The 26518-nt window shown below is 39.1% G+C and overlaps 1 protein-coding gene across 1 annotated transcript in view; it reads right to left on the bottom strand.

The window, feature by feature from the left end:
• The window catches only part of LOC126263317 (glutamate receptor ionotropic, delta-1-like), a 106275-nt gene that overhangs the window by 6569 nt on the left and 73188 nt on the right, over positions 1-26518 (bottom strand). The window lies entirely within an intron of this gene.

A 26518-nucleotide genomic window follows, 5' to 3' on the forward strand; every position in this document is an offset into this window, starting at 1 on the left:
CATAGAAAGAGTCACTCTTTGAAGGATGGTGATGATAAGCTTGTGCTAAGGGGCATGGCAGAGTGGTTGATAATGCTGGTGCTGTTTTCATGTAGAAAAAAAGTATGATCAAAGTAAGTAAAGTTTTTGATAAAACTGTAAACGCTGGTCTAGTTTCAAACACATGCCAATGTATATGAAAATCACAAAAGACTGCTAATGAAAACCTGAATTTTTGAGAAAAGTTATATAGTCAACTAAACTGTAAAGTAATGGTATAAATAAAAATATCCAGTTTGATCTGATCTGTAATGGACATGATGCAATCCTTGTTAAAATGTTGGTTCAACCAGCTTCTTACAGTGTAAAACCACCAAAATTTATGATTCTGATGGTGTCATCATCAGAATTATTACACAAGATTCTCTAAAAACAATGAAGATAAAAATAGAAATAATGGTGCTCAACTAGGAACTTTTATTATTTATATTTTTATCTTGATCACTTTTAGAGATCCTTGTATGTAATAATATTTCTGATGAACAAGGCTTGACCTTTGAAATGCACCAATTTCAGTGTTTTTACAATGTGGAAAAGTGATTGAGCTGACATTTTAACATTCATTGTTGTTTCCTGACTAATAAAGGATGGTCCAGCCACTCTGACTCTCACTAAAATATTATGTTCATAGTTTAAGCATAAGTCTGTACAACACACATAACCTTGAAACCTTATGCATACCCTATTGGCTCATTTATCCAAAATAGAGGACAAATTCTTATCACAGGTGATTGCTACCCTCTTTCAAGAACATAAAATGTAATCAAATAAAAATATGGCACACCACAACTGCTACACCACAAACTAGCAGATCCTTCCCCTGAAGGATGTGATACGAGTCATGGGACCGTGTCCTGTTAACAGTCTTTTCAGCACTTCCTAGACCTGTCAGATTTATTGACACTATGAGGTTGTGCAAACCTATCTTATCACTTGCTTGCCGGCTGACCGCACACAGCAGTGACTCCTGCAGTGTTGGAATGGGCAAAGATTGTGACTGGAGGTGATCGACAGATCACAATCAAACACCTCACTGCAGAACTAGACCCCTTTGTTGGTAGTGCTGACACACTCGTCCACCAGTTGGGGTACTCAAAGTTGTGTGCCTACTGGGTTCCTTGGTGCCTAACAGAAGACCACAAAGGGTTGCCATCATGTTTGGCCCAATGAAGCATGCACTTGGCGGGAAGCAGTATGTGGATGATGGGGAAGTTATTGATGCAGCAAAATGTTGGCTCCAACGTTTATCAGTAAAGTGGTGCCATGTGGTCATACAGGTCCTTCCGGTAAGGTGGCATAAAGCTGTCGCATTGAAAAATAGGGTTTTGTAGCAAAAAGAGTGATAAATAATAAGGTGTATTGGAGTCCTGAATAAAACCAACCTACTTTTAGAAAAAAAATGTATTGCATTACTCATTGAGTGCCCCTTGTAATTAATGAGCATTCTTGAAGGCACTGATACTGAGCAGAATGACACCTCCTTCCCTTGATGCTGTAACAAGAGGAGATTATCCCGGACATCTTGGACCATTTTGTCAACTGTGTACATTTGTTGAATACTCTGCGGGGCATTTATGGAAGCTGAGCAGATTTTTGTGTTGCTCACATCTCACCCTTCATGATCACATAGAACTGTGCATTGAATATGAAAAGTTCCTTTTGATGGCAGATGCTAGTGACACTGTTAGGAAAAACAGTCAAACAGTTGATTGTTTCTGCTTTGTGGGACTCATTAGTATAAATGACTTTAAGATTTTGACATTTTTCAAAAAAATTCATTAAATACAGTATTTCTTTAAAACCATAATCTACACCACAAACTAGCAGATCCTTCCCCTGAAGGATGTGATATGAGTCATGGGACCGTGTCCTGTTAACAGTCTTTTCAGCACTTCCTAGACCTGTCAGAGTTATTGACACTATGAGGTTGTGCAAACCTGTCTTATCACTTGCTTGCCAGCTGACCGCACACAGCAGTGACTCCTGCAGTGTTGGAATGGGCAAAGATTGTGACTGGAGGTGATCGACAGATCACAATCAAACACCTCACTGCAGAACTAGACCCCTTTGTTGGTAGTGCTGACACACTCGTCCACCAGTTGGGGTACTCCAAAGTAGCAAAAAGAGTGATAAATAATAAGGTGTATTGGAGTCCTGAATAAAACCAACCTACTTTTAGAAAAAAATGTATTGCATTACTCATTGAGTGCCCCTTGTAATTAATGAGCATTCTTGAAGGCACTGATACTGAGCAGAATGACACCTCCTTCCCTTGATGCTGTAACAAGAGGAGATTATCCAGGACATCTTGGACCATTTTGTCAACTGTGTACATTTGTTGAATACTCTGCGGGGCATTTATGGAAGCTGAGCAGATTTTTGTATTGCTCACATCTCACCCTTCATGATCACATAGAACTGTGCATTGAATATGAAAAGTTCCTTTTGATGGCAGATGCTAGTGACACTGTTAGGAAAAACAGTCAAACAGTTGATTGTTTCTGCTTTGTGGGACTCATTAGTATAAATGACTTTAAGATTTTGACATTTTTCAAATAAAATTCATTAAATACAGTATTTCTTTAAAACCATAATCTGAAATATAAGATTTGTTGTACACTGTGTGAAGTTTAAAACATTTTGTGCCTCTCTAATAGCAACCATGGACATTTATGCAAGCCCTTAGTTAGAAAATTTTTATCTGTCACATGTGATGCATGAGATGCTCCTTTGTCTGGATAACAAAAATGTCTCATCTCTGTTCTACTTTTACCATTAATCCTCCTCACTTGTGCAGGTGGTGACAGAGTTTGTGAACTTTTCCCATGATCTTCTTTTATTCTATGTAATTACGTGTTTGGCTGTCACTGTTGCTAACCATAAGGCTGCAAGGTTTTTGACTGACAAACTTAACTGTAATCTTTACAGAGGTATGTGCCTATCCCTGATCAATGGAAGGCAATCTTGATTCCACCACAGATATGGTGCCTGGAGAGTATACCCAAAGCATTCATACCATATTTTCTGGCAGCCTGCTAAAAGACCTAAGCAAAGATGATCAACCATGTTTTGGATTACATCATGTTGAAACACAGAATGTCAATTGTACAGTGCCAGTTGATTCTTGTGAATCTTATTCTGTCCTGAGATATCCATGGCTTCAGTATTTTGGGTTACAATTTTTTTTCTGATGCAGTCTTTGTGAACTCTTCTTAACTTTTGGAAGTCCTCATTTGGAACGGCCTCTAATGATTGCATGAAAAGGACTTGTATTACAATCTACTAGTAGCTGTATTTCTGTGGAAGTATTTACTTTCAACATATGCATACTTAAATACGTATTGGCAATCACAGACCCTGAAGATCATGTGCTGACCTTATGATGTTCCTCCACAGATGGTGATCTTGTGTACTTTGGATCCAATTCTCATGGACTCAACTGCTGAAGGTCCTTCTGCAGTTCATCCTCCCATCACTTTCTTGGTCTTCCAATTGGTGGAATTGCATCAGACTTTGCCATAAGCACAATATTAGCCCAGTACATTTCTGGCTTTCTGGCAATGTGACCCAACAGGCTTATTCTCTGTGCTTTCATTTTCTGCATGATGTTAGATTGTTTCATTAGGTCATGCCGTTCCTGGTTCTTTCTGCATCTCCACGTGTACTCTTCACAGATTGGTCCAAAGATGAGCAGGTTCTCTTGGCCTTTTTTGTGATACTTAACATTTCTGCCCCATATAACAACACTGGTACTATCACTGCATTATACGTTTTAAGTTTGGTCTTAACTGACAGATTTTTTGATGATTAACTGCTTCAGACTGAAATAAGTTTTAGAACCACTGTGAATACATTGGTTAATTTCTTTTTTTAGGTTATTATACCTGATGCACAAGGTGTCAATCTAAAAAACTTTTTTAAATTTGAATGAAATGACTGCAAAAACAGGAGACTACAGGATTTTATATACAGGGTGACTTTACAATGCATACAGATTATCAAATGATGTATAGATAATGTTGAAAAGAATTGAAGAGTTATGTACCATTCTACAGAAATATCATTACTTTTCTGTAACTCAAATGTTGTAATGATTTCGTGGAACTGATTCCAGAAGAGCTATCGGTCCCAAAATGCATGACAGGCTTCAGTAGTGAACCAAGTAGAAGAGGTCTGTCACTAACTTTGGATACACTGTATTTCTATCAGACATAACAGCACTACTTGGTGAAGTCATATAGTGAGTTTTGTGTACCATAGTTCTCCTCATATGTACCACCACATATTATGATCAAGACCGAGACAGGAAGTGTCCTGTGTAACTGCTTATTCAACACCTGGTGTGGCTCTCTGTTCCTTCCGTCAATGGTTTCTAAAGGTCCTCCCTAAAGACAAAAAACTTTTTTGTTGATTATTGACTAACTGCTCACCAAACAAAAAAACTGAAAAGTAATTTTTGTATGCAAGTAGTCTGTGCTTTCTGCAGGTTACATTTCCACATGCATCAAATGTCACTTTTATATTCATTATTGCTTTGGCACATTCAATGCAGTACTTTTATTTGTTGATTTCTCCTTCCTCCATGTACATTAGGCATTTCATACTCTGAACAAGGTGTGTGTCTGAGCAGTTTACACATACTTCAGGAGGTGCAAGGAAAGATGAACATTTAAGGTAGTTTGCCGCTACCTTCCTTCGTCATGTTCTTTCCTTCTGTGACTATCAACTTCTTACTTCTTTAACATTCAGATGTGGCCATAACCATTATATCTCTGCAGCTCATAGCACATCTGCTGGAATTAAGGGGGCCGTTGCACTTCTCCACTATTGCATTCTACTCACTATACTATAATGGATTGGATTCTTATCCTGCGCAAGTACGATCTCTTTTCATATTATAGTACTTTCTACCAAGAGTGGGCCAGCTCTTGACCTTTTGATGGATTTAAAATTACCAAAATTGTTTGCTGAGGATTTATGGGTTTAGAAAAAGAACACTTTTTCAAAAAATCCCTCACCTCTCTTTATTACAATTCACTATCTTATCAAAAGTATTCAGACACATACTAGCAGACATTAATAATGGATGTGTCCACCATTTGACTTTATGATGAACTGAACTGTACTGGAAACACTTTCACTTAGGTGTCCCGATGTCCATCATAAAGAGTTGAATCAGAGAAGGTAGTGAAGTTGAAAGCTGGTGTTTGGAAGGAAGTCGATGTTTCAACTCATCCCATAAGTGTTTCATTGCATTGAGGTTGGGCTTGTGGACAGGCTGATCCATTTCAGAAATGTTATTGTCCATGAATTATTGCCCCATGGTTGCTGCCTAATGGCAAGGTGCATTGTCATCCTAGTACAGTCATCATCTTGGAACTGTTCCTCTACTGTCTGCAGCATAATGCTGTACAAGATGTTCAAATCTTTCTGCATTTAGTATTTTTAAGTGCAATAAGGGGGTCACACCTAAACACAAAAAACACCTGCATTCAGGACACCACCTCCTGTGGCACTATACGTGATGGCAGGTAACGTTCTCCAGACATTTGTCAAACCTTCCTTCCTCTATGATTTTTTACAACCACCCTCTGCAATGCCTGATGGTCTGTCATTACATGAGGTCTGCCTGGTCTTGGTTTAGCTTCCTTTGAGCTTCCACTTCACAGTTGCACCATAAAAACCTGGGTAGGTCAGCTTTTCATTGATTGAAATATTCCAGATGAATCTATTAATCAGGTTAAATCTAATGACTAGTCCATGTTCAAAGTCACTGAGCTGTCATGACCAAGATATTCTGCTGTTACTGATTCTCTACTGACAACACAATATGCTACTCTCCTTTCACACTTTTCATGACATCTAGTGGTCAGTTCCTCATTGTACAAGGGGGTTAAGAAAAGAGAATTATTTTTTAAAGGCTATATATTTTCAAACTGCTTACAAAACAACCTTATTCCCTTCAAAATACTCTCCATTACAATTAATACAGTTGTCTCACTGGTGCTTCCATTATTTGAAACATTTTTTGTGGTCATCTTTAGAAATGGCTGACAGCTCCTCCCTCGTTTTTTTCTTGACTTCTTCAATGTTGTCAAATCGGTGTACTTTCATGTCCCCTTTCATGCGTGGAAATAAGAAAAAGTTGTATGGAACCAGGTTAGGTGACTAAGGTGCATGGAGCAGTGGAGTCATGCCATTTTTAGCCAAAAACTGTCAAACAGAAATGGCTGTGTGTGCAGGTGTGTTGTCGTGATGGAAGAACCAGTCTCCTGTCTGCCACAAATTCACAGGACCAAGCTCCAAGATAACCCACTAATTTCTGACAGTTGATCAATCGTCTGCCAACAGTCTGTATGCACAAGCTCTTGAATTTTTTCAATATTTTCATTGAGTTGGGCAGTTGATGGACGCCCAAAATGAGGTTTTCCATCAATCGATGTGTCACCATTTTTAAATCAAGCAAATCTCTTGTAAACTTGAGTTTTTCCCATAGCATTATCTTGGTAAGCTGTTTTCAACATTAAAACAATTTCAGAAACATTTTTACCAAGTAGAAAACAAAGTTTCAAAGCTGCACATTGTTCACTTAAACTTGCCATCATAAAGAACGAAACAAGAACAAAACAGTGCTAGCAAAAACAATCACTGCAGATGAACAGAACAAGCCACATTGACAAAACAGCTGGCAGTAAACTGACAATGAGTTGTGCTATACACACCTAGAGGCAGAAATGCATACTACACAAGCTCCACCCATGGAAATGTTATTCTGTTATTTTGGTACATCCTCATGCAGGGGTGGCCAGATAATCTTTTATCATATAGCATGTATCCATGCTAGCATTTTTGTGTCCTGTTATTGTCATGGAATTACATATTCTTCTTAAGGCATTCTCTAGGGGTCTGCCCGTAAAGCCCTATTTAATTCATGCATGTTACTCCTCTCAGTCAGTATACTCAAACAGTTAAGAATTTTCTTTATGTTTTAGGATCAAATTGTAATCATATGAGATGCTAGGGAAATATTTGCCAAACCAAGCTGAATGATGCATATCTCAGCAATCCTAATGTAACTAAGGTGCAGCAGGTGCCGCAGATTGCCATTTACGCCTCAACAACCAACTCCCCACTGGTGTGTAGCACACCTTAAACATGAGTATTATTTTTTATTTAGTCTTGTACCATCCTCACAGTCTTGGTGATTAAGCCAAGATTCTCATTCTTCCATGACACCCAACATTGTCATACTGAAAGCCTGATGTATGGTTGCAGAAGTATACCCAGAGTTTCCCATAATAGCAGACTGGGAGCAGTGACTAGCCTCATGATCAAGAATATCAGCTTTTCCAAACCCAGTTTCAGCCATCAAAGACATAATAATTGTTTACAGAATATTCAGTCACCAGTAAGTATTATTAATAAGGGTCCTGCTAGTCTGTGCCCTGAATCCGTGTGCCTTCTTCCTCAAATCTGGCTCAGACTTTACCTCCATACAGGCTGCAGACAAAGCTGCTGAAATTTAACTACTCATTATGATTCAAAATGGCTCTGAGCACTATGGCACTTAACTGCTGTGGTCATCAGTCCCCCAGAACTTAGAACTACTTAAACCTAACTAACCTAAGGACATCACACACATCCATGCCTGAGGCAAGATTCGAACCTGCGACCGCAGCAGTCGCGCGGTTCCAGACTGTAGCGCCTAGAACCACTCGGCCACTCCGGCCGGCGTTCTGATTCACTCCGTCATGTAAATAAGAAGTGAGATGCATTTCACATTCTTATATTAGCTTCAAAATTAAAACTCAGTACATGATAAATGAGGACAGCTGCCAAGTTGTATACTGCCTTTCTGTACTACCTATGTAACAGATCTGATATCCAACTTGATAGGTAACAATAACAATACATTTATTATCTTTGACATTTCGTGTTCTTAAATTTCATGGAGCCCTTTTGTCTGCACTGGCCACTCCATGGAATTCCTATAGTCACCTCAGCAGGTTGGGTTGTCTAATTGCTATCCCCTTCTGTAGAGTCACTGCATCATTAGCTATGTTATTAGTAAGTATGATTTAAAACACCTCCCAACAGTGGGGTGCTCACAAATCATCAACTACTCTGTCACAAACATCTTTTCTCTGACATATGTGTTTAAAGATGTGATACCTCTCATTCAAGAATTGGAATGTATCGCTACATGTCACGCTTGAAAAACTGTGAGACTTTGTTCAACCTTGGGAAACTTTTGTAGTGTCTAGCTACTGAGTCACAAAGAATAATAAAATGTATGCTTTGAGAACAGTTAAGACTTGGAATGGATTATTTTACAACTGTTAACTGTGTGCTGACCTGTTTGAATATCTTCTTTCTCTCTCTCTCTCTTCTTCTTCTTCTCCTTCTTCTTCTTCCTAAGGATGTCTTCATCAGAATGAAATTTTGAGAAACCCTATAAAATAATACATAGAAAAAAAGTATCACAAAAAGCATTAACTTGACAATTGTCATGATGTACAAGGTTACTTAACGTGAAGTTGCATTGTGAGAAAGCAATGGTCAGAATTAAGAGCAGATATGCTCAAGTCAAAAAATAAAACAAAACATGTTCCAGCCTTTGACACATGTGCCTAGTTAGGAACAGACTCATCAGTCCAGTCGCTACTACCACAAAAACAATATAAGTGACATGTGCCCAACTGAAATATGAAAGAAATACCTGAAAAAAAGACACTAATTTTAAAAACAAAATACAGAGGAACAGAGCTTAATGTATTTTTGAAAATGCATATTAGTCAAGCAGATTAAGTATAGCTAAGAGCCATCTAATTAGGCTCTATAGAAATTACTATTATATATATAGGTCAGAATAATATAGAAATATTGCACAAACAGCTGTACAGTCCAGAAAATATGTGCATGAAGGTAACTTTAGTAGTACACATCTATGAGATTCAAAGAAAATATTTTAGAACCAGAGGTAGGAAAATATAGTAAGAAATGGAGGAATCAAAATTCTTCAAGTAGTGGATTAAAATCATTGAAAAAATTGTGTTACATAGTTGTAACTGTTCACTGAGGATGAAGCCATTGTTCTTAGGAATAATTTTGAAAATCTCCAGCTCTTCAAGTACATTGAGCCTATGACCTTTCTTTTCCCTACGTAAAATGGCGATTTACTCAGTGCTTTTTGGTTTGTGTGCACAAATTAACAGCTGATCTGCAAAAGTGGAATTGTGTACATTAGCACCTCTTTTTTCCCAGTAAACATTCTTTGTATCTGACACTAAAAGATCTTCCAGTTTGTCCTCTATAATAAACAGGTCATGTATAACAAGTGATTTTATACCAACATGCCTGCAAGTAGGTTACCCATTGCCAGTCTCTCAGGGTGATGGTAAAGTTTGCCATTGAACATGGCTGATATTTTCATTAATTTTCTGGAAGAGAAATTCTTCAATGATTTTTCAGCTGCTGATCTGGGTATTTTGTCTTATCCTTGGTATGTGACATTTTAATCATATACAGTGGTTCCTGAAAAGGAATTGAGCATTTGTTGAAATTTTTAATAGTTGCCTTGAAAAAAAATTAGTTTCACTTGCAAATTATAAAATAATGACTGTCAGCTTAATTACTTGGACTTCGGTATTGCTATTGACAACAACAGACTTTATTTTGGTATTTTTTGAAAAGTCACTAATACAGATCAAACTGTGCCCACTAGTTTAGTGCATCCTCATTCCCATAAAAAGGCCTTTTTCCCTTCAACCATTCAGCATGCAGTTTTGTAACTTTATCACCTGAAAATCTTAATGAAGAAATGAATATAAGAAAACTACAGCAGGTAATGACAGCTATGATTCCACATTACCTGACAAGAACTTCAAAGTTAAAACTGACAATAAAGTGACCACTTTAGGCAGCTGTGCTCGTTCTGACAGTAATGAGTACAAAAATGTTTTCTCAATTCCATTTTTAGACCCTATTTTGTCCTCTGATTAAAAAATATGGATTGAAAGTTACCTTTACCACTATAATAATGTGCAAAAAAATCTCATTCTCAATCTCAAGTCTACAGTTGCTCCTATACACAATGCAGGAGTGTATAAAATCACTTGTGATACATGTTTCACTTACTATATAGGAGAAACTGGAAGATCTTTCAGTGCCAGGTACAAATAACATTTTCTGGGAGAAGGAGGCACTAATGTATACAATTACATTTTTGATGATCATCTGTTAATTTCCAGACACAAATTGAAGAGTGTTGAAGAAATTTCCATTTTTTATAGAGAAAAGAAAGGTCACAGGCTTGATTTGAAGAGCTGGAGATTTTCAAGCATATTTCTGAGAATGATGGCTTTATCCTCAGTGAACAGTTACAACTATGTAACAAATCTTTTTCAGTGGTTTTAATCCACTACTTGTGGAATATTGATTCCTTTATTTTTTACTATATTTTCCCGCCTCTGGTTCCAAACTGTTTTCTTCGAATCTCATAGATGTGTACTATTAAAGTTACCTTCATGCAGATATTTTGTGGACTGTACAGCTATTTGTGTGATATTTCTATATTACACTGTACTTTACATAATAGTAATTTCTATAAAGTCTAATAGACAGCTCTTAGATATACTTAATCTGCTTGACTACTGTGCATTTTCAAAAATACATTAAGCTCTGTTTCTTTGTATTTTGTTTTTAAAATTACTGTCATTTTTTCAGTTATTTCTGTTATAATTTCAGGTGGGCACATGTCACTGCCCGCGTGCAATAGGTGCGCAACTTGTATTGTTTTTGTGGCAGCGATGTAAGTGACTGGGCCAAGCAGTCTGATGTTGTTCCTAGATAGGCACTCATGCCAAAGGCCAGAATGTATTTTTTTTTAACTTGAGCATATCTACTCTTAATTCTATTTCTTTCTCACAATGTAATTTTGCATAAGTAACCTTATGTCATGACAGTTGTCATCTTGGTAAATGCTTTTTGTCATATTTAATTTTCTATGTATTACCTTATAGGGTTTCTCAAAATTTCATTCTGATGAAGACATCCTTAAAAGTGTCGAAACCTAGATCAATGTGCCAAACAGTTATTTGCAGCTGGTTGGCTGTGTAACTCCTATGTTGAAACTAGTATACAGTCGCTGAGAAACAGCCATGTTTAAAGCTATTTAGGCTCTTTTACTTATTCTGGAGCATTACCAAAAAACCTAGGTATTGTTCTATCCAGAAACAGAATTTACCACATCACTTCACTCCTTACTTTTAATTATTATATTATATAAATATTATATTATTATATTATATAAAAAAACTCTGCCAACATTTACCACTCAGCCAGGAACCAACACCAATGCACCCTGAGAACTTTCTTTGTGAAAATAAATAATTCTGCCTACTAATATCAGTTGCAGTCCTGAAGGGATGAAATTTGAAAATGATTCTGCTCATCAGACTCGAAACAGTCAACGGACTCATCTTTTAAAAGTTTTGTAAGGTGATGTTGCAAAAAAGAAGTCATTAAAGATCTTATGAGTTTCATTGCCATACTGAAAACCAAAAGTGCACACTGATAAGCATGTAGTTTATCAGATGCTACGGGAACAGTGAACATGCCTCTCTTTTGAAGAAGGGATATGTTGCCCAGGTGTATACCTTTTACAATATTACAGGTTTGTCAGCAGTGGCAGAATATTCAATTCCCAGTACTAGTCAAGAAGCAATTCATAGTTTGGAGTCAAGTCTTGTGGTTTACTTGAAGAGGGAAACCCAAAGTCACAGGAAAGAGAGAAACTTCATGCCCCAGGAATCATTGTAACTAAAGCACCATTAAACATTGGATTAACTACAAGACAGTACTCTTGTAGAAAGTTAATACAGGTCTTCCTCAGTTCCTCCTGGATGGAATTGCATTAGATCAACATTTAGAGTCAGGTTGTTTGGAAGAAATCTATGTTCATACTCAGTAAGCTGGCTGATGACAGCTGGTGAACAGACACCAACAGTGAATTTGCAAGAACTGAAAACTTGTTACCCATCCACGTGAATCACAGACAAATCCCATACGTGAACGGTTCTTGGCATCATGTTCATCTTATATTTCTGAAATTGTTACAGGAGAAGAGTCTGTAAGAGAAGGTGCAAGCTTGATGGGAGTCATTAAATGCCTGTAGATGTTTGAATTCCACAGAAATGAGTTCTTTCCTTGATGTAACAGATATTTTGAATCAGAATATGAAACTTCTTGATACCCAGCTTTTGCCATTTGCCTGTCATTATGAAAGATTGTAACATCACCAGCTAAAATGATAATTTTTACACCCACCAGGCTAAAATTAGGTCTGTCTGACACAAGGAACATTCAAAGACAGGCATCTGGACTGGATGCAAAGTATAAAGATTATACCATAGCTAATAATCTTTGAAGTGACTTAAAGGTCAAACACCATCAGCCCTATGATCTGGCCACTTCTGCAAGTTAGTATAACAGCAATGGATGAACATAGACCTCTCACACGTTCAAAATGTTTTTCCAGTCCATGGTTAGTGAATTACACCTTTTATATATGCTCTCTGAGATGTTACATTATGCTAGGATAAAGATGACTGTTTTTTTCATGATAAGCCAGCAAATATCAGTTGCTGTTTATTTCTATGGGCAGAGAAAATTTAGACAAATACAGTTTGATTCACTTCACCAAGACTGCTGATGTCATACTAGGTAACACTAAGTTACTGTGAAAGCCAATGTTACTACACAGAATTAAACATTATGTGAAAGAAATATGATCTCCTAGCATACCAGAATTAGAAGCAGTACAGACTTAAAATGTTACAGACTGAGGGAAACAGATACTCACCATAAAGCTGCTGATGTTGATGAAATGTATGGAAAAACCTCGATGAAATTATTGGGATGCCAGTTTCCAGCCCTTCAGTCTGAAATGTGATTTCTGCTGCCAACAAAGCTGCTACTACAAACTGAAATCAAGAACCAATTGTTGGGCAAAATATTCATCTGATCTGCATACCTTTGTCTACAGTTTTGAATTTTCTCTGACTCACTAAAAATTTCAAAAATTACACATAGTTTTTAAATTATTGACCAGTATCAATAGTTCTAATAATTTACAAAATATTTGAAACACTTATATAGAACCAACTAGTGGTTGTTTTTAAGAAAATATACTCCTTGCAAAGAATCATTTTAGTTACATTTGGTGGAAAATACCACTTCAAACTTCTTGACATTGTTAGTCAGATAATCAGCACTTCTGAAAATAAATAGTAAGGTCTCACTTGTTTTATGTGACCTAAACAAAGCCTTTGATTGCATTCCTCATGAAATATTTCTTGAGAAACTTAAATTTTATGGCGTACATAATACATAACTGAAAGTAATTGCTTCATACTTGAATAACAGAAACGATATGTAACAGCTGGAAACAGTCATTCTCTGATGAAAATTGTAGGGACAGGTGTCCCACAGGGATTATTTCTTGGGTGATTTTATTTGTAATTGCAATGAATGATTTATCATATCAGGTTTCCCATTCTGGGATCTTCTATGCAGATGACACATCAATAATTCTATCCATCAATACACATGAGCATTACAACAAATGTCACTGGCTGTAAATACACAAAACTGCAACCAGTCACTTTTTTGAATAGTTATTTATTATTCCATGAACTGGTTTGTGAACCTTTTCAGGTTCATCTTCAGATAGTTTTTCGTAAGTTATATATCTATTTCTAGCATAATGCTGGGTGCTGGCTTGTGACAGTATGGGTGGATTTTTTCTGTTAGTGTGCATCTGTCTGTTTCCATTGTGATGGTCTGTTGGTACACCACTTCACACATTTTTACACAATATGTATGCATTTATACTGTGATAGTGGAACTTTGCCAGCATCCAGCATCTGGTCCTCACAATGGAAGCAGACAGATGGACACAAACAGAAAAAAGGTGCATTCAGCATTATGCTAGAAATAGATATGTAACTTCCGGAAAACCATCTGAAGATGAATCTGAAAAGATTCAAAAATTGGTTCATGGAATAATAAATAACTATTCAAAAAAGTGACTTTTTATATATATATGGGTACCAAATCTAATGTGGAAATTGAGAGAAGTAGTTACATCTGAATACTTAAAACTGATGTATTTTGGGCTAGTCCAGTCTCACATTCCTTTGGACTGTTGGTATTGGGGTACTCTTCACATATCAGTTAAATATTGAAGATAAAAAGTAATCATACGAGAAATGTGTAGGGGGTGAACCAAGAGGTCACTGTCAACCTCTGTATATAAAACTTGAGACATTCACAAGTGTAAACCTCTACATATATGTCACAATATCATACATTAACCTGAATATAAAAGAATTTCAAGTAAGAGGAAACATTCACCAGCACAACACTAGGGTGAAAAAAATTAAAATGGATCTTCCAAGAGACAGACTGGTAAAAGCAGCCCAGTTGCCCATAGACAGTTTTCTAAAAATATGTAATAAATTACCACCATCAGTGAGGTCCATGACTTGGAAGTTATTTCAAAGAAAATTGTATAGCTGGTTGACTGAAAATCCATTTTATAATATGACACAATATCTGATGTACAAATTGTGAACATATATTAAATTTCAAAATATGATTAAATAGCTATAATATGTATGCAATTGAGTATATTGGTATGTCTTTAATTACCTACAAGAGATGAAGTCTATTCCATTGTAAATTGGATAAATGGTGCATAAATATGTAAGTAAATCATAATGTGTGCATTTAAAGAGTAAAGCTCAAACAAAAATGACTAATTTTTTGTCTGGTGATGTTACAAATATCAGTTGTTGATTTCTGAGAAAATGAAATTGACATACAGTATTATTATAAATAATACTGACCTGCAAAAGATGCCCCTGTTATGCCAAACAACCCAGTGGAAGGTTGGGTAGCAGTCGAAGTGGGAAGTTGGGTCAGTGAGATGATTAGTGTTGGGGCTCCAAAACTCACAACCTTGATAAAATTTTCTTCAGCATGATGCATCACTGACTCAAGTTGACAGTTTTTCATCTTTCAACTGTTAATCGACTCGCAGGTCGCTGAAGTGGCATCAAATCGAAAGACTTGCACCCAGCGAACGGTCTACCCTATGGGAGGCCCTAGTCACACGACATTTTTTCAACTGTTAAAAGCATAGAGGAAAGTTTAGCAAATAATGCTACCCTCAGTGTAACCAGTCCATCGTCATCTTGAGTGATGCAAACAGGCTTTTGGAGTCTGTGGAGGCAGCACCAACATGCTTGGAGGTGTCAGAGGCTCCAATCTGCAAGCTCAACCACAAACAGTGGAACTTCTCATAAAACCTGGCAAACTGAAGCACCTCACCAGTATACTTGCACATCATCAAACCCTAATTGCAGCATTTCAGGGAACAAGGTTTATTGATGAACGTGCCTTTGATCTCTCAGGATTACAGGATCCTTGGATGTCAGCATGGCAAATCTGTAGTGAAAACTGTTCCTATCTTGGAACAGGATTTGTTGTCAACAAAAAGTTCCTAGATTATGTAACAGCTATTTTCTCTCCTAATAGGAGAGTCTCAACCATCAATTTTTGAAGTATGAAAACAAAATTTGCACTACCAGTATTGTAGATGCATATGCTACAGTCAGACAGGCCAACCCAGACAGAACAAATCAATTCTGTAAGAACTTATCTGTAAGTTTCCTCGAGAAACATATGGTCATCCGGCTTGAAGATTTGATATTTTATGAGACATTCAACCTAATCACGAAATTAATTACCTTCAAGCACTTGCGCAGAACTCAGAAATCTTGGACATCCCTAAACCTCACTCCTGGTGAGTAAATAGATCATGTGGCTGTCGCAAAGAAAGCACAATGACAAATCCAGAATGTCTGAGCTCTGAGAGGTGCAAACTTCAACTCAAATCACTATCTTTCAAAGATTAAGGTTAAGTTTCTTTCAAGGGACATTATGAAGAAAAATCAGCAGGTTGGACACAGAAATCTAGCAAAGAGTTTGAGACATGGCAGTGATATGCTGTTTTACTGATTATGCTCATTTCCGAATGCTAACACTACATAATATTGTAAGTAGAGTAAGAGAGTAATTTAGAGTGGAACATCTTCTAAATATGTGCTTTGTTTTAATTTACTTTTTTTTTTCGCAAACTGCATTTCAGCCTGACATTTGGAACACGATTTTTTTGATTGAATGAATGAATCAGAATTCACTAGGGTGTTCAGCGGCAATATCGTACTGGAGGCGCACTATGCCCATTGACAATGCAAGCAATCCGGGTGTGGCTGATGCAAAGGCTGTAGCAGGGCTGAAGCAAAGTGCAGCATTTTGAAAGTTTGCGAGGTTTAGCACAGGAATACCACCGAAAATAATTTAAGTGAGACACAGTTTTAGTGGGAAGAAACCCCTTGGCAACAGTCAGTTGGACCCATTCCTGGCCATGGAGAATGGGAGAAGCAAAAGTAATGCTCAAAATACAATTTTCAGGAGGTAGAGTGATAGCAAAATTAGTTCCAGAAGAGTTACCAGAGAGTTTACACATGAGGAACAAATGAGGAGCATCAAAATTTCAAAATTGTACCTATTGGGAAGAGTGATGCGTGTGACGTCACAGTCTGCTAAAATGTTATAAATAGGGGTTGCAGCCCAGTGCTCAAGGAAGATCGTGGCGAGTGTTGACTTAAGACAGGCCTGTAACTGATGGCAGGTCAAACTCAGTGATGCATTAAGGGTATTAGTAGTTGATCTGATGTTTGCAGAAACTATGAACATTTGCTAAGGAAGTGACTTTAATTGGTGTTTATAAGCTACACTTTGGATTGTGACAATAAGTAGAGATTTAGACTTGGTTATCTCAGATGAGCAAAACTTATGTCATGCTATTATGTCACCTCTCACAGTGAAGCTGGTAAATAGGACAACAATTCTTATCTGGTGATGAACGTTCTCACTGCTGTCATGATTATCAGTTAATTTTATCTTTCTGTAGAATATTGTGCGTTTTGCTGTTAAGTAGTTTCAGAACTATCCTGGCATTTCATTTATAAAGTCCAACATGGCAGCAGTATAGTTGTTTGGTAGCAGACTGAGGTTGCTAGATAGTCTAATTTACTTGAGATTAGTAATTTTGTCATTAATGGCTACAGGGCAGGCTCCATGGATTCGGGTGTGTGGACCATTAATCTTTGTGGTATACTGTTGCTGATGTACACCAATTCAACTGGAAGACATGTGTCGTCAACAGTATGGGGTGTATTTACCGGACAAGTGGATTGCTTATTTACTAGTGTACCAACCTTTTCCTGGATTATTTTTGTGATTCAAAGACTATGTATGCTACCCTAGTTGGAGCACAGCATCAGGATGAATGCAGTCCAGATCAGGTAAAGATAGAGAGGTTTTAGTATATAAAAGTAGTGTTGATTGGCAACAAGTTACTTAAACCAACAGGTAAGTCTCAGATATCACTAAATCATGCAAATCTCTTAATCTGCCGCTCTTGGCAGCTATTACTACATTCTCCATAGAAAGATGCTGCTGGGTTTTTCTTCCTCCTGTCCATTATAAATCAGGGGGGAGAAATAGTATTACAAGTTTACTCAGAAGATGAAGTCCCAGGAGCCTGATAACTGGGAGAAACTGCAAGAAGCATTAGTGAAAGCAGCTAACAACACAACCCCACTAACAAAACTGAAGAACACACATGGTGGACCTACATGTGTAATGCAGTTTTACGATAGAGGCAGCTTGTGTAGCAGAAAATAGAACTGTCAGAGGATAGAAGAAAGCTGGACAAAATCCCTGCATGTGACAAACTTGCTGCTAAAATTGTGTGCAGTGAAAAACATGCTTTCGACAAGAACTACCTCCACTGGTGGAGGAAGATTCCAAGAACAACACCAGTGACTTGTATACGACTTCTAAGCAAAGTCTTGGCAATTACAATCAAAGCTTACACTTCTAGGGCCCCAATGGTAAAGTCACCTACAATAACAAGGGCCACTGTCACATATGGAAAATTATTTTGATATACTCCTCAGTTGTGAATCTGAGTCTCCAAAATAAAGTTTCAAGCTCCAAAATCGCACATCCATGTATCCATATTTATTAAATCCTACAAGAGAAGAAATTAAACAGACCATACATTCATTAAAGAACAACAATGCACCAGGGGATGCCTCGGTAATTGTTGAAATGTGGAAAAAAACAGTAGACTTGCAGCTGGTTGTATACCAAGGATGATTCAGAAATGGACAGGACAGATCATGAATATTAAAAGGGTTCTGTCTCACATGAAATGTTGAAGTAAGAAATTCAAAGTGGCCTTTGTAGATTTCAAGAAGGCTTATGCTATAACTGACCAAATAACTCTTCTTGAAGTCCTATAGCAATTAGGCTTATGTAATAAAATAAGAGGTATTATCAGAAAGACTCTTATTGATAGAATGATACAATGTCCAAAATGAAGTTTATGGCTGCTTGACATGGTCAGGGACCTCTCACTTCATGAAGGCATCATCGTACAGGATGCTACCATAGTCTGTGGCCATTGCCAGTCCAGCTGGGACCTAATAGCTTGGTGAATTGTTCCGTCACTGCACTCTTGTGGTCATCATAGTTGGCACCCTGGTCGGCAGCCAACAGCTCTTCATGGGATGATGGTAACCATGCAGAAAAAGGGCCTGGTGTCCTAAGAAGAGAGCTGCTCATGGGTACAGCCAGGAGGCAGCATGAATGCATCTTTCCCAGAAGGTGTCGTTGGTCGAAAACATTCAAATCTTCACGTCAGTGGCAGCAAAGATGATCACGGGTAGTGCAGTGCATCAAGCTAGTTGGCAGGTGTCTTGTAGTTGTAGGCATCAGATGAACATAAAGCAGCACATCACAGAAAAGCATCAACATGGACTAGTAACTTGAAAGACTTTCATATCAATTGATCCTGTGTTTAGAAGTACGATGGAAAGTAAAAAATTATCTGAAATGTGGACATAACTCTTTTTACATTGTTCATACTGAACTCTGTCCTTGTTTTTCTTATTGTTATGGTGTCGTGGTCCTGCTTTGAAAGTTTGGTCCTAATTCCACCATTTCTCTTTCTTTTGTTGCAGACAGACAATGGCTGCTCCATTAGAAGATTCCACTAAAGAGGAACAATGAGTGGTGAGCCGGTTTTTGCAGTCGGAAAATGTATTGGGGACAGCAGTCCATCAAAGACTTCTGGCACAATAAGGGAACAGTCTCTTGGCACAATGGAGTATCGATGAATGGTTTGCAAAATTCAAAAATTGTCATGTAACTGTTATGCATAAGGAATGAGCCGGATGACCATACACAACCAAAAATGAGGACAACATTGAGTGTGCACGTGACATGGTTCTGGTAGACACAAAAGTGACTATTGATGAAGTGCTACATCATCTGCAAATTATTCATGGTTTGATCTACAAAATCATCCACAAGAGTCTTGGGTTTCAGAAAGTCTCTGCAAGATGAGTCCTGAAACAACTCGCAGAACAACTTGCAGTGGTGCACACAAAAGCAATTGGACCTCTGCCAAAAACATTTGGATCACTATGATAATGAACGTGGTGCCTTCTTAGACATAATCATCACTGGTGACAAAACATGGAGCCATCATTATGAGTCAGAGAGTAAACGGCAAAGTGTGGAATGAAAACATCCATAATTGCCCAGCAGTAAAAAGTTTGAAACCCAACCATCTGTGGGAAAACTGATGCTTACCGCTGTTTGGGATGCACAAGTCAGGATAGTTGCACAACAATAAACAGTGAACTTTACAGTGAGATGCTTACTGACAGGCTAAAGCCTGCAATTTGAAGCAAACACCGAGGACTACTATCAAAAAGTGTTGTGTTGTTGCACGAAAATTCCTGTCTGGTCCATGTATCACTGCCCACACTGCTGGAATGCTCTGCCACCTCAAGTGTGAGGTAATGGCTCATCCTCCGTATAGTCCTGATTTGCCCCTTCTGACTACCACTTGTTTGGTCCACTCAAAGAGGCATTAAGGGGCCATCGATTCACCTCAGAATAATACACAGTTACATCATTTTACAATATAGTCCCCTTGCTTTGCATTGTAGTAAAAGGTATAGCTACATTGCAGATAACTTTTGAGTTACCCTTGTATTTATATGGATTTGTTCATGCCTATGACATTACCAAGCATTGGATGTCAAATAAAATACCTTTCAGCCAGCTAGTTCCCAAACATGTTTTATTTGGCTACCAGTTTGGAAACTAGACAGCTGAAAGGTGTTTAATTTGTCATCCTGTATTGAACAGCTGAGTCCCGCAACCATCTCTGAAAAGACGGACATACAGTTACCAAGCATTGTCCGAACTGTTGCTTTCAAATCTTCAGCTTGGGACTTTGTGCAATGTCAGGATATTCTGGAGACACTCCTGCATGTGTGTTATGCAGTCTTATTTAACCATGCAATGGTGCCAGAATGACATTATAGTGTGGTAATTCTGCTGTGGTCACATTCTGCATCCTCTTATCGAGTGCTGTGTGCCAGTAGCCCAGCAGTGTGCCTTGCTGTTTGCAGCACAAGCTTTCCTTCCAGAGACACTGCCTTTGAGCCTGTCTTAGTTTGTCTCTGAGCTTGATAGGAAATAATTTAAAAATTGTGCATTCACTTCGAAATCCATTCTGTGGTGCAGCAACACACTGCACCAGCAGCTGAGTCCAGTCCTGTTATCACCAGACAAATACTTTTTGGAGCTATGAAAGATACAAGGGGAACTGCCGCCAGAGTTGAGGCTGATTATAGATCTCAGCAGGCAGAGCTTACCTCTCTATTGCCATGATGCACTGACAGAGTCGAGGACTCACCAGGTATGACTGTATGTACTGGTTCAGTTCCCAGCAGTGAATAGGCATGCACAGATTAAATGATATTCCATAAAAACCTACCTGGTGTAATAGTGGGACTTGGAAAAATTTGTGCAAGTAAGCAGAGGTGATGTGCTGTTAATCTCAGAAGAAGGGGATGACTTGTAATGATAAGGAAGGAGGAACCACACACTACCAGAGGGAGAAGCTTACAATGTGCCCAGCCCAGTTGATACAGACTGGTCCAGTTGTACATGCAAACAACTATTCTTAGGCAAAACAGACAGCTGGGGTTATCCGAGGGACATTATGGAACCTAAACCTTATTTCCAGCAAGTGAGTTTACAGTGGGTTTATTTTGTGTATGACACTGTGACAATGGTGGCAAACTGCTACAGGAAGTATAAGCTCATATGGGCAGGGAGAATTTAACTGAGACATAGCAAGTTGTTGATTAGCAGGGCAGTATGTGATGTAACAGGGCCAACATTCCACCTATCAGCCATGATCATGATTACTACCAAGATGAATGTAACACAGCTGGCTCGACTTTTGATGAAGAATTTAATCTTTCTCAATAATATATTGAAATCAGACCTGATACAGTCCCTGAATCAACTCTTAGCCACGGAAGAGGGACAGATTTCAGTGGAGCAATTGTTGCAGCATGTTCAACAGTATAGGGATGGGCAATGGCTAGCGACTGTGACCCTGCAATGGCGAGCGACTGTGACCCTGCTTGTCATAATACTTAGTGGAATTGTGGTTCTATACCTGCTCTGTGCAGCCCACATCTACTTAAAATGAAAAGATGTCCATCAACCCAATCCATGAGTAGTACAGATTCTGGTAGACTGGAGCCCTAGAGCATGGGAGTGAGTGAAAGATGTAGTGTGAGTGTTGATGAGAAATGTATTCCCTAGGGTTTACAAGTATGCTAGGCCTCAAAAAAGGATGAGAGAGAATGGAGCAAGGGTTCCAAGGACACATGACTAGCAGCACAAAAAATCATGACATGATATGAAGTATGTTCCGAGATAACTAATGAATTATTAAGTGGAGTAGTAAAAATAAGCATAAGAGGAAGTCTAGTGAGTATGCTTAGTTGGTCAAATGTGGTCTTTGAATTGTGTGGTTTAAGCACCAGACAAACCTGTAGTGGAGACTAATTCCATAAATTTGATACAATGTTCACTACATTTGAGAATTTCCAGTAAAGACTGTTTCTAAGTGGGGACCCAAGGCCGTGTCTTCCTTTAGAAGATGGTAGTAGCACTACTACTGTTTTATGGGCGGATCTGAGGCGGTGTAGTAGTAAACCACTGAAGCAGCTGCTGGTACCTGGCAAGTGTGAAGTGTTGGCATTCCAATTACAGCAATAGTGCTGTTTATTCATTGTGAGAGGGGCAGGCTTGGTTCTGCAAAACCTGCAAGCACAGTGATAAGATACAGTTCTCATAGTAAAGGCAGGAGGATTTCTCCATTGGTGGGCTTCAGTGGCCCAAGCTGCTCCAAAGCCATCAGATCATGTTACCTTGTTGCTGTCTGAAGGATTTGACAATGATCAAATGATCGCAACATCGGCAGTATGGACGTCGATGTTTGGCTGAGAGAATCAGCAAGTCCCTTAAGTGACATCCTCCCCCCCCTCCCCTCCTCTCCCTCTCCGTTGCCATCTCACCACCATGGCAGAACATTAAAATGGCTTCCATACTACAGTGGAACGTTAACAGATTCAGAAAACATGTGAAGGAACTGAAATTGCTAGCACAGGAACGTACTCTGTGCTTCTGTTTGCAGGAAATGCATTTTAATGTATCTGATGCCTCGGTCCTAAGGGGCTATATACTCTATCGCAGGGACGACATGACTGGGGAAAGAGCCAAGGGAGGGATTGCTTTGTTTGCCAATAGCACCCACCACACCCCTCCTCTCCCCCTGGCTATTGACCTGCAAGCAGTTTCAGTTGTAGTTCATGTATGTCAGAGGATCACTGTTTGTTCGCTATATCTACCTTCACGTGATGCAACTGGCTCTAGTCCTTTAGAACAACTCTCCTGGCCGTTTCTCCTACTGGGAGACTTCAGTGACCATCATACATTTTTGGTTTAGACCTCTTCTTGCCTTCAGGCTCAGGGTTTGAAGAGCCTCATGATGCCTCAGAAGTTGTGCATCCTCAACACAGTCACTTCCACTCATTTATGTGCTGTTACTGGATCATTCTCAGGCATGACCTCTCTTTCCGCTTTCCAGCCCTCTCAGATTCTGCTCAGGGGGAAGTCATTGATGACCTTCATTTCAGTGACCACTTCCCACTCTGCAGTCATCTACTAAATGGAGCTCTCATTGGAAGGGCGCAGCCAAGATGGATGATCAGCAGAGCCAACTGGATGTTGTTCAGCCAGCTGGATATGTTTGAGTGCTGTGACAGCATCCAGTAGTGTGTGAACTGTATTACACGAGTAATCTACCATGCTGCTGACCTTTCCAACTCAAAGCTCTCTCATCATCCTAAAAGGTCACCTGTGCCTTGGTGGACTGATGAGTGCCATTCAGTCTTCAGGTCAGGCGTGCAGCTCTGTGACCTCAAAGTCTTTCAATTAGCGAGACCAAAGGCTTGAAACATCATCAAAGAGAGCAAGAAAAAGTCATGGCAAGCATTCTTGGACTCTACCAACCTTCCACTTGTTCTGCCACAGTATGAGAAGCCATCAGGAAGATTTCCAGCAAAGGCAGCCAGTTACCTATAGCAGAGCTGATGAATCAGGGGTGACCCCAAAAAATACTTGGAGACATTTCACAGACGATAGCAGAGCATTTTGCAATGTCTACTGCCACTGCCAGCCAGGATTTAGCGTTACTTCATTACCGTGCCACCATAGAAAGGAGTGAGTTAGTCTGCCCATTCTCCATGCTGGAACTGGATCCAGCACTGTCTGCAGCTCATGATACTGCTTCCAGTCACGACCAAATCTGATAGAGCATGCTGCAAAACTTGAAACTAATGCCCCAAGGAAATCCTCTTACAATGTTTTAATTTGATATAGGAGACAGGCAACATTCCAAATTCATGAAGGGAGGCAATTTTAATCTCTCTTCTCAAACTGGGAAAGGACCAAACGTGTCCCAGTAGTAGCCATCTTAACGAGCTGTGTAGGAAAGACTTTGGAGCGAATGGTTAAACATTGTCTGGTCTGAATTGTGGGGACCAGGCAGCTCCTAAGTCGCTCTCAGTGTGGATTCAGGAGATTTCAATCCACTGTCAACAGCTTGACCTTATTAGGGGCGGCTGTTCAGCAGGCTTTGCTACGTACACAACATTGCATAGGCATACTTTTTAATATCAATAAGACATATGATACTACTTGGAGACACCTTATTCAACAGCTCTATCAATGGGGTTCTGTGGCCATCTCCCCACCCTTATTCGGCCCTTTTTATCATAGTGCTTTTTTCTGTACTATCAAATAGTTTTGAGCAGGAGAATAATGTTCCTTAGGGCAGTGTTTTAAGTGTTACCTTTTTGCCATAGCCATCAACAGTATCATGTCTATGATAAGGAATTCTGAACAGTTCTCCTTATTTGTGGATGACTTTGCAGTTTTCTGTTCCTCCTCCAGTACTGCAACAGCACCTCGTCAGTTGCAACTTATGTGAGAATGGAGGCGTGGGATGAAAGACTCATTTTTCATTTTCTGCAGAAAAGTGTGTGTTTGTTCATTTTAATCGTTCTTATCATGATTTTAATTGACCTGAACTGTGTACATGGAACACCCTTTTTCCCTTTTAAAGACTCTGAGTGGTTTTTGGGCCTCACTTTTTACTCCAAACTGTCATGGCTATCACACCTGTAGGACATGAAGCTACATTCGATACCAGCTGGATTAGGGTGCACAGCGTAAGATTCAGCAAGGCCTTTCTACCTGCAACTCATTGATGGTGTCCACCATGAGCGGATCAGGCTATCTGCAGGTGTTTACAGGACCAGCCACCCCATTCACAGTGTTTGTGCAGAGGTTGTTGAACTGCCACTTAACATCCAGCAGCAGCTTCTCAAGGTGCATCAGGTGTGTCAGCTCCTCACTACTTCCACTTACCCAACATACCATACCATTACCTGTCCAGTTATGGGACATCTCTTACAAATCACCCACGGGCAATGTGGCCATTTGAAATCTGTGCGAAATGTGTGCTTGAGACCCTTGATGTTGTGTATGTACAGGTTCAAATGTGGGGTTTTAACTGACTACCTCCCTGGTTACTGCAGAAGCATGGAGTAATTTTGGATTTAGCACATTACAGAAGAGACTGTACTCCTTCTTCTGTTTTTAATGTGATATTTTTTGACGTTTTAAATGAGCACCACAACTCCGTACCTGTCTTCATGGACAGGTCTAAACAGGCAGACTCTGGATGCTCTGTTAGTTCAGTGTGCCATCCCCTTGCATGCTCTTGTGTCACCATTGTTGTACAGAGTCATGCACTGATAGGAAGAAAAGTGGCTGGAAGTGACTGATAATGAACTGTGTTTAGTAAAGCCCACTACACGGTCATGTTTGCACACGAAGATGGGATGATTTCCTACTTACCCATCTTCGCATAGACCACAGTCCTCTGACACATGGCTTCTTGCTCTGTTGCAATGACCCTCCATCCCATCTTTTACTAGACTGTATTTTATTTTCAGACTAGAGGGCAGCAGCTGATTTGCTCTCTCTAAGTGACATTGAAAGTAAAGTGGTTAGAGTTTTAAGATTTTGTGATGTGTCCAACTTGTTTCCAAAACTTTTTGGGAGATGTTCTTAATGTGTTAACAGGGAGATTGACTCACCCATTTTTTTGTAAGTGGTCAGCCAGTCACATTACCCTGTGATTTTCTTTTAGCTGTTCTGTGTTTTCATCCCAGGAATAGCACCTTTTACCCTTCTCCGTTGCATTAAAGCCTGTGAAATGTGTTGGTCAATGCGAGTGGGGTTGGGGTGAGTGAACCAGTGTCATTTTATAGGTTTTCTTCTCACTGTGTGACCAACAGAAATTATACACCTGTGTGACATGAAGTTATTAGTGCCATATAAACAGGTCCTTTTAGGGTGCTGCAAAGACGAAACAGAGGCATTCAAAGGGTTATGTCAGGAATTGGAATTTTCCACAGAAAGGGAGGGTACAATAAGTAAAGGGGTGAGGGGGGGGGGGGGGGCGAGAATTGGGAAATTTCGGCCCCAACCAGTATTGGAATGATCATCAGGATTATAGATTCTGTCTGCAGGGCAGCTGCCAGTTTTGACTATACCATGAAAACCATAATAATTGGCACAACTACTATAGTAATGGTGAGTATCAGTTCGGTCAGGGATGAAGCAACCAGGAAAGATGTGGTCCACCTACTGAAATAGGTGAACTACGGTTGCCAAACCTCTGGAGCAATGTGCAAAAATGACAGCCCTCTGCTGCAGCAGTACAATCTGAATACTGAAGAAGTGTAAACAATGCCAAACCCAATAATGTCTAAATAGTGTAATAATAAGTGTTTATTTGAGTTATGATTGTGTATTAGTAATTTGGTTGTAG

This window comes from Schistocerca nitens, chromosome 6 (assembly GCF_023898315.1).
Source record: "Schistocerca nitens isolate TAMUIC-IGC-003100 chromosome 6, iqSchNite1.1, whole genome shotgun sequence".
NCBI classification, from domain to species: domain Eukaryota; kingdom Metazoa; phylum Arthropoda; class Insecta; order Orthoptera; family Acrididae; genus Schistocerca; species Schistocerca nitens.